Here is a 10086-nt window from a genome sequence, read left to right on the forward strand (position 1 = left end):
ACATTCCTTAAATAGAATGTTTTCCTTGGCAAAATGGAACAACTTTTTCTATTTTAAATTGTGTAAAAAATGTGGAAGAAATACTATTATTTCGTTAAATACATATATGTATGTAATCCGTGGTTTATAAATTAAGTATTATATCTGTTTTTTTTTGGTAATGACATTATTTATATCGATTTTGATTTTATTATAACATATTTCTTTTGTTAATTTCAAAAATTGGCTGTAGTTGTCGTAATAGTTTAGATGATTTCGGAAATATTTTTGCTATAAATATGTTATCATTTTCAGTATTATATTAAATAAAACATGTGCACTTTTTTCCGATTAAACACTAGAAATACCAAAAGCTATTTTTGACCGATTCTATTTTTTAATATCTTGTTTTTATTGTAACTAGACACTACAGACGCGCGCTTCGCGCGCGCTATTTAGCTTTAACATTATGCTATTACCTACTATTACACTATTAACCCTTGATACACACAACTGTCAAAATATACAATGACAGCTGCAAATGAAGTAAGCGCAGCAAGAGAACCAATCGGCATCGCGGAAAAGTGACAACAATACCTACGACATGCCCTTTTTAGAAGAGGACTAGAACAACACAGGCGCGCGCTACACGCGCGCTTTTATTTTATTTCACGAATAGAACAACACAGGCGCGCGCTACGCGCGCGCATTTATTTTATTTCACGAATATACAACTATACATTTTTTATATTTTTATTAGAAGTGAAGAGGTTAGTCGCTAATATCGACATAGATCCTCTAAAGCGACACCTTCTTATTTCTCGAAAACTAAACGCCGTACTTTATTAATGCTGATGAGGACATAATTTACTTATATAATTAAAGACGTAAAAACCCATACTTCATACATTTATTGATTTTTATATATAAAATCTGCTAAAAACGAATCATTCAAAAGCAATTATTAAAAATAAAATTTACCCAAATTTCTTTTACTAATTGTACAGTTTAAATAATAGTAAATATATTATTGATAATATTAGATTATTTTACATGTTTGTAACGTCCTAAAACTATTTAAATTTATCTTTTTTTTTATTTTTCTTATAATGCAGTTTTATATTTAAATATAAAATTGAGATGCAACGTAAACTGGCATACTATAAGGTAATAAAAATCAAATCGGATAGAATAAAAAACACAGCATAAGAAGATCTTGCTGCGAAATTATGAGATAAATTTCCTGGCATGCTGTCGGCATACTGCCAACATTTTGCTATGTGGGGTAAAGCAATTGTGAAGCAACACACAGTAACAGACTACGAAGGTAGAAAATGAAAGGTTTCGAGTTTAAATCCTGATCGGCTCTGTTAATTTTTCCGTTTACCCCTCTCGCTGTCCAAAATTTCCTTCCATATCTTTCCTCCACCCTCACTACACTCCTTGTTTTCTCGTATATTTCCATGATCCTCTTTCCCAACCTCTCACTCACCCCTGGTTTTTTCAGACATTTTCTCAAAACCCTCCTGTCCACTGAATCAAATGCCGCCCTTAGATCGACAAAAGCAGCCACTACCTTCTTTGTCCTCTTTAATCGCTTCCCTATCGCATAATTCAGTGTGTAAATGTTGTCCACCACTCCTCTCCTCTTCCTAAACCCTGCTTGGCTTTCTGGAATCATCCCCTTCTCCACCATCTCTTCTCTCAACCTATTTGCTAATATCGACGCGTACACTTTGTACGCCGTCGGCATCAGCGTAATCCCTCCATACTCACTCACCTTTTTTGCCCCTCTTTTTCGCTATCGGAACGACTACTCCGTCCTTTCACGCTTCTGGAAAACACTCTCTTTTCCATACTCTCCCATAACGTTTTTCTTAAACCACTTCCCCCATAACTCCACACTTCATTTCCTATCTCGTCCTCTCGCGCCGCTTTACCTTTTTTCAGCCCTTTCAGCACTCTCTCTACTTCCTCCCATCCTATCTCCTTCTCTTTCTCCACTTCCCCCTCCGCCCCCTGCTCCCCTCCTCACCTTCTCCTAGCCTTCGCTTGTATTCCGTTCCTTCTAACATCTCCCTAAAGTATTTATCCCACTCCTCTATTGTTATCTACCTTTTTTCTACCTTTCTTCTCCTTTCCTTGTTATTACTTCCCACACCTGCTTCTCTGTTCTCGCCTCTCTTGCCTCTTTCAGCAGATTTCTCTTTTTTCTTCATTTTTTCTCACACATTTCCTTATACTCCTTCTTTCTTCTCTTATGATCTTTGTGTTTTCTTCCTCTTTTCCAGTCTCTTAATAACTTTTCTACCTTCTCCCTCTTCTTCCTACAATTCCCATCCCACCATACTCCCTTTCCTTCTGCCCCTCTTTTTACTCTTCTCACCCTTACTTCCATCTTCCTCTTTATCTATTGTCTCCCTACCTATTTCTACCTCCTCCGTCCTTCTTCTAAACTCCTCTCTTGCTTCTTTCGACCAGTCCGTCTTTTTCACCCACCTCTCTCCCTCCGCTATTGTCCCTCTCCTTTCACCAACCCCCCCCCCTTTGTCCACCCGTACTGCTACTGATTGGTGATCCAAATCTACCTCACACCCCATCTCCAATCTTGTCACTCTTTCTCAAGCTTTTCTATTTCCTATTGCGTAATTGATCACTGTTTTCTCCCTTCCTCCTGTAAAAGTCACCCATCTAATCAACCCTTCCCCCTACCTATTTATCATTTTATCTTTCGATTTTCTTTCAACTCCCTCTTCTCCATCCTCCAGCGCTCCTTTCTCCTCTGTTCTCGCATTGAAATCGCTCCCCACTATCCATCTCTCCTCTCTCCCTTCCTCCTCTTTTACCGATTTTATCTTACCCATTATCTTATCCAAGTTGCCGCTTACGTAAACTGTTGCCAATCTCTATTTCTCCTTCTATCTTACTTCTCTAATCATTAAACCCTCCTCCTCCACCCATTCTTCTTCCTCTTCTAACCCTTCTCTGACTTCCATCATTATTCCATTTATTGCTCTTCCTTTTCTTCCAACTCTTTCTTTCTTTGCACCCTGTATACTCTAGTTGAACTCCTTTGGCACCTTATTCTTCATCTTCTTCCATTCTTCCTGTTCCAGCCACGTCTCCACCAACCTCACGACATCCCACTCTTTTATCCTTTCCCAAAACCCTTCCTGTTTTCCCTTCACTCCCGCTACATTCCAAAAGCCTATCTTTAGGCTTCCTTCCTGTTCCTTTCTTTCTTCCTCCTTCCTTAATTCCTTTCTTCCCCCTTCTCTTTTTCTCCCCTCTTTTTCCTCTTGTTCACTCCTTTTTACTTTCCCCACTTTACTCTCTGACTCCTTTCCTCTCTCGCCTCAGCCTCACCACACTCCCTTTTTTCCTACTCTCTCTCTCCTCCCTCTTCTCTTCGCCCTTCCCTCCTTCACCTCCATCCCTTTTACTACTACATTGTTCCTCCTTCTGTTTCTCTCTTCTAACTCTCTCCACCTTTCTAGCTTTCTTACCTTCGCTTCTATTGCTTTATCTCTCTTTCCTATCTCCCACTTTCCTTCATCTTTCACTTTTCCCTACTTTTCTTTCCTCCCATTTCTCTCCTTCTCTCTATACTCTCTAGCCTTCCTCTCAACTCTCCTATCTCCTTCTTTAATTCCTCATTTTCCTTCTGCCATTTCACCTCCCTCTCTTCCACATCCGTCCTCATATTCCTAATCTCATATCTTATCATTTCTCTCTCTTTCTTGCATTCTACCCCTTGCTCTTTCTGTTCTTTCCTTAATTTCCGTATTTTCTCCATCATTTTACTCATTATCCCTATCATCTGTTCTTTCCCCTCTGGCGATCTCACCATTTCCTACCCCTTTTAAACGTTTCTTCTTCCTCTCCTCTTCCCCCTTCCTCTCTGTTTCTTTTAAAATAATCATCTATATTCCCCTCAATACATAAACTCGCACTTCTCTCTCTCTCTCTCTCTCTCTCTCTCTCTCTCTCTCTCGTTATCTTGGGCAGTTTCAGTACATTTGATAAATCTGAAGCAACATTAATTATTATATTGAGACATTCTATTATCAGTCGGCGCTACTAATAATGCTTGTATGGTACTTGTATGCATGAGTTTGCGTATGATGCAAATTGTGAATTGCTTCTTCACCGTACTTCATTTACTTTCGTGCGATTGCTTTTTGCATGCGTATTGCAGCTCGACTCAGCGTCTCTTTGACATATACCGTGGGTGTGTTTAGTAGGTATGCTGCGTGCGTGCACTAAGTGCAGAAAGACGATTGCGACTACTTCTGTTGAGTGTGAGTGTGGGAGATCATTTCATCCGGGTTGTGTCAAGCCATACTCGGTTACCAAGAACGCTGACACTTGTTGCAGGTCATTGTCGTCTTTAAGTTTACCTCTTACTCCTGAGGTTAGTGATATTGTGCCGTCTTTCAACTTTGACGTGATGGCTTCTCCCGTGGACACCGACACTCTATCGCATGCTCAGTCGCAATCTCAGTGTAACAACTCTACCAATGACCTTTTGCTTCGCTTAATGGAACAGCTGAGTGCGTCTAACGTTAAATTAAATGAGCAGTTGCGCGAGTCGAATAGTCGTTTTTCTACTTTTGTTGAGGAGCAGCGGCGTACCAACAACGAACTTATGGATAAGCTTGATAGGCTAAGCTGCATTGCGAGCAGAGTTGAGTCCAATAGTGATCGTATTGTAGAGTTGGAGCAGCAATGCGCTGCTCTTAGGAGTGAGATCCGTGAGCTGAGAAGTGATCAAAGTCGTTCGCCTGTTCCGCCGACTCAATCTGAAAATGAGCTTATTATATCGGGTTTGCCTTGTGCTCTTTCTATCACTCCCTCCGCGTGTGTGCGTAATGTATTTGCTGCTCTCGATATCTCTGATTTATCTTGTCATGTTCTTGATGTCAGGGCTGTCATACGGAAGCCTCCTTCTGCAGCATCTGGCACAACGTCGCCATCTTCTCCTCGTTCGTTAGTTGTTACCTTAGCTTCTCCGGCCGTGCGTGATATTGTTATCTCTAAAAAGCGTGCACGGCGTACGCTGAAACAGAGAGAGGTCTGCGGTAATGACTCACGACGGTTTACGTCAACGAACTGCTTCCTAAGGAGACTTATGGCCTGCTTCAGCAAACTAAACGTGTCGCCAAGGAGAAATCATATAAGTATGTGTGGGTGAGAGATGGACGTGTTCGGGTCAGACAGTCCGACGGCGGGCCTGTAATTCAGATTAATTCTTGTACTGACCTTGACACGCTCCTTTGACGGGCACATTCCGACTGCTTATCATCTTCCGTTTCAATTCGTCAATCAGCTTTGAGTACTTCTCACTTCAGTGTTGCTCAATTTAATGCGAACTCTCTTCGAGGTCACATCGACTACATTCGATCATACTTCCATGCTAACTTTTATTACATAATCTCGGTCTCTGAGACATGGCTTAACGCCAATATCTCAGACGAACTAGTTGCTCTGGATGACTACTTATCGTGTGAGTCAGATTGGTGGTGAGGTAGCATGTTATGTGCATAAATCGCTTAAGGTCAGGATCTTAGCTTCCTCAGGCAACGTCTATGTTAATGAACCTGAGTATCTTCTTGTCGAGGTGCGTCTGTCAAGTGGCGATTTGGTGCTTCTTGCGTTCATCTATAGGAGACCTAAGGGACTCTTCTTACATGAGTTTGTTGAGTCATTAGCTCGATTCTCGCACCTTTATAAGAATATAATTATTAGCGGTGATTTAAACTGCAATCTATTGTCAACAAATTGCGAGGCGCAGTACTTGCGTGGAATCATGTCTAGCTTATCTTTACATATTGTGGACTCCGGTCCTACGCATCATACAGCTTGTTCTGACTCATGGCTTGATATTTTTGCGGTGGATGATGTGGACAAGGTGTCATCATTCATGAAGTCTGCGAGTCCTTTTATCGCTGGGCACGATATCATTGCGCTCTCTTTAACACTTAATGCTAATCATACAGCTGATCGATCCATCTCTCGACGTAATTACAAGCGCATAGATTGTTCAGTGTTCACTGAATTTCTCGGTTCTATTGCTGGTGAGGTGAGAGCCGCGATCGATGGTTTGTTTAGTGATGCGGATGTCGATGGATTTTGTGAGGTACTGTCTCATCACTTATTAAGAGCACTTGACACCTTTGCTCCTTTACGTGTGTTTGTTGTTAGGAAACCTCCTGTGAAATGGCTCACGAGGGAATTGGTTGATCGATTGCGCTATCGTAACCGGTTATATAAGCGCGCCCAACGGACTAACTGTTTGTTAAGCTATGCTATGTATCGACTGTTTCGCAATCAGCTAAATGCTGACATCAAATGTGCGAAGAGTGAATTTCACTTCAAATCTTTTATTAGTATTACGGATCCAGCAAAACTTTGGAGGGAGCTAGCACGACTTGGTCTTGCGAAGTCATCTCACACTTCTCCTCTTCATTTCTTTACTTCTAATCAGCTCAACTCTTATTATTCCTCTGTTTCCAATGTTCAACCTCCTTGCTTACACTCTGACTTCATTTCTGCCATTGCCTCCGTAAATCGTCCTTCTGATCGTCCTGAGTTTGTTTTCTCACCTATTTCTGCTCAGTCTGTTTTCAAGCTTATTACTGCCCAGTCCATCCACTCTTATGCCTCCGGTTCTGATGGTATTTCTCTATATGCTCTCCGTATCGCATGGCCAGTGGTCTCATCCTGTATTACAACTTTGTTTAATCGTTCTCTTGACGCTGCTTTGTTTCCATCCAAGTGGAAGAAAGCATATATTCGCCCTCTCTCTAAAATTCGCACACCTCTATCCCCGTCTGACACTAGACCAATTGCGAACTTACCTGAACTATCTAAACTATTAGAGAGAATAGTTGCTTCGCAGATTGTTGAGTACTTGAATCATCATAATATCCTAAATCCCAGGCAATCTGCGTATCGTGTGGGTTATAGCACGCAGTCTGCGCTCCTGCGTGTTTGCAACGACATTAGGCAGGGAATTGACGTTGGACTCTTGACCATTATGATACTGTTCGACTTCAGCAAGGCGTTCGATACTGTCCCTCATTTGCAGCTGCTTATTAAACTCAAGGAGATTGGTTTCTCAGATGCAGTTCTAAACTGGATTTTCTCCTATTTGACCGGACGCTCTCAAGCTGTTATTGACGATACTGGCAATCTTTCTGATTGGATTTTCACTTCTTGTGGTGTTCCTCAAGGCTCGGTGCTTGGCCCATTGTTGTTTTCTCTGTTTATTAATGATATATGTTATATACTTTCTTATGTGTTTCATATGATTTTCGCAGATGATGTTCAAAGGAGGGGTGTCAATAAGGCCGTTTTTTGGCCCACGTCAGAATCGCTCCAAACTGTGGTATTTTCTTCCTACCGATGTAGCTTACAACCTCCTAGAACCGTTTGCTGTCCGAGCTATTAGAGGCTGAGAACGGGCAACTTGAAATCTCAAAAATCAATGGAGTTTTTCACACGGTGGTAGTGCCGGTCTCATTTCAGCAGTCATTGTTGGGAGGGACGAAGAAAGGGGGGGAGGGAAAGAGGGAGAGCGGGAGATAGAGGAGGGAGGGGGGAAGTAGAGGGAAAGAGAAGGAGGCAAAAATTGCTCTAAACTGTGGTATTTTTTTCCTACCGATGTAGCTCACAATTTCCTAGAACCGTTTGCTGTCCGAACAATTAGAGGCTGAGAACGGGCAACTTGAAATCTAAAAAATCAATGGAGTTTTTCATATGGTGGTAGTGCCGGTCTCATTTTAGCATGTTATTGTTGGGAGAGAGGAAGGAGAAAAGGGTGGGAGGTAGAGGGGGAGAAAAATAGAGAGGGAGAGAGAGAGAGGAAGAGAGGGAGAAAGAGGGAGAGGGTGGCAGAGGGTGGGAGAGGGAGGCAGAGGGGGGCAGAGGAAAGGAAAGAGAGGGAGGGAGAAGGAGAGAGGGAAAGAAAGAGAGAGAGAGAGAGAGAATGACGGGAACCAGACGGGAGGGAGCAGGAGGTGAAGAAAAAAAGGAAGAAAGGGAAAAAGAGAGAGGGGGAAGAGAGAGAGAGAAGAGAGAGAGAGAAGAGAAAAAGAAGAAAGAAAGAAGAAGTAGATCTCCTCCTCCCTCTCTAATAGAGAGGGAGTCTTTCTTCTCTCTCTCTCTCTCCTCTATCCTACCTCTCTCCTCTCTTCTCTCTCTCTCTAAAGAGGGGAAGAGAAAGGAAAAGCCTCCTCCCTCCCTCCTTTCCTCTCTCTCTCTCTCTCTCTCTCTCTCTCTCTCTCCTCCCACCCTCCCTCCTTCTCTTTCCCTCCCTCCCCCTCCCTCCTTTTCTCCCTTCCTCCCAACAATATCATGCTGAAATGAGACCGGCACTACCACCATATGAAAAACTCCATTGATTTTTGAGATTTTAAGTTGCCCGTTCTCAGCCTCTAATTGCTCGGACAGCAAACGGTTCTAGGAGGTTGTAAGCTACATCGGTAGGAAGAAAATACCACAGTTTGGAGCGATTCTGACGTGGGCCAAAAAACGGCCTTATTGACACCCCTCCTTTACCGTCAGTGTTCACCTGCTGATATCCCCCTTGCTTTGGAGCTAATGTCGAGAGATGCCAATGCAATTTTTGAGTATGCTAACAGGAATGGGCTCAAGCTCAACCCAGCCAAGTCTAAAGTCATTATATTTGGTAGTCAAGCATATGTCACTGGTATTGATCTTGGCTGTTTATCTCCCATTATCGTGAATAACACTCCTCTACCATTTGTAAGTAAGGTGAGGAACTTAGGCGTGGTATTTACGTCCAATCTCTCTTGGACTAAACACATCTCGTTAGTCTCGCAAAAAGTCCACTTTGCATTGCATAATCTAAAATTTAATAAAAATTCTCTTTCCACCGACCTTAGGATAAAGCTAGTCGTCACTCTTATCATGCCTCATATTGACTACTGTTGTCTTGTTTATCATGGACTTAGTAAAGAGTTAAACACCAAATTACAACGTCTTGTCAATTGCTGTATTCGCTTCATTTTTAATTTAAAGTATGATGAACATATTACTCCTTACAGACGTCGACTGAGGTGGCTCACTGTTGAGAATAGGCGGCTGTACTTTCTTGGATGTCAGATATATCGTATTCTTTATATGAGTTCGCCTGTGTATCTTCGTGAGCTGTTTATTTCTCCTGATCTGTCACTGAAGCGATCTGACCGACTAGCTTCATTGGCTGCTCAAACTTTCCACATTCCGGCTCATAGAACTACTACCTACAGAAATTCTTTTCTGCTTTCGTCGATATATTTCTGGCACTCTCTTCCTGGCACTATAAAATCAACATCTTCCCTTCCTGCCTTCAAGAGTTTTCTTAGTGCCTACTTACATGCGTCTGAATCTGAGTGACCGGTTTATTCCTTTTTCTTCTTTCCGTGCTTGTCCTTTGTTTTGCCTGTGAGGTGCTATTCGGCTGGTTGTAGTTGCGTTAGTCTTAGTTGCGTTAGTCTTGGCTGCGTTGCGATTAGGTTTAAGTTGCGTTAGTCTTAGTTGCGGTAATTATAAGTAGCTTTTAAGTTTTTAAGCTTTCTTGTCTTGCGTTAGTCTGTTGCGCTGATGCGATTAGTTTTAAGTTGCGTTAGTCTTAGTTGCGGTAATTATAAGTAGTTTTTAAGTTTTCTTGTTTTTGTTGCTTTTATTTATGTTTGTATATGATTGCTTTGTTATCTTTTTTGCCCTTTAGTTTTGCTTGGGCATATAAATATATATATCAATATCAATATCTCTTTCGCTCTCTCTCTCGGTGAGTACCGCACGTTGCCTTGTTTCCTTGCTCTGTGTTCGGCGAACTCCATCTCTGCCGTAAGGCTCCGTACCCTCACCCTGATGATGTTCTAACGCGATATTTAGAAAAAATCGTAGACATATCCACGTACATCATACTCGCCGAATTGAGAACCTCCTTTTTGAAGTCGGTTAAAAATAAATTATATTTAATTTTTTATCATGAAATTAAATTTTACACGTGACTGTTATGTCACATAGAGATTGATATATAAATCTATTTAAAAAAATTGAAGAAACAATTATAATTTTAAAAATTGCTCAAAAATT

Source organism: Temnothorax longispinosus, chromosome 6 (genome assembly GCF_030848805.1).
Source record: "Temnothorax longispinosus isolate EJ_2023e chromosome 6, Tlon_JGU_v1, whole genome shotgun sequence".
NCBI classification, from domain to species: domain Eukaryota; kingdom Metazoa; phylum Arthropoda; class Insecta; order Hymenoptera; family Formicidae; genus Temnothorax; species Temnothorax longispinosus.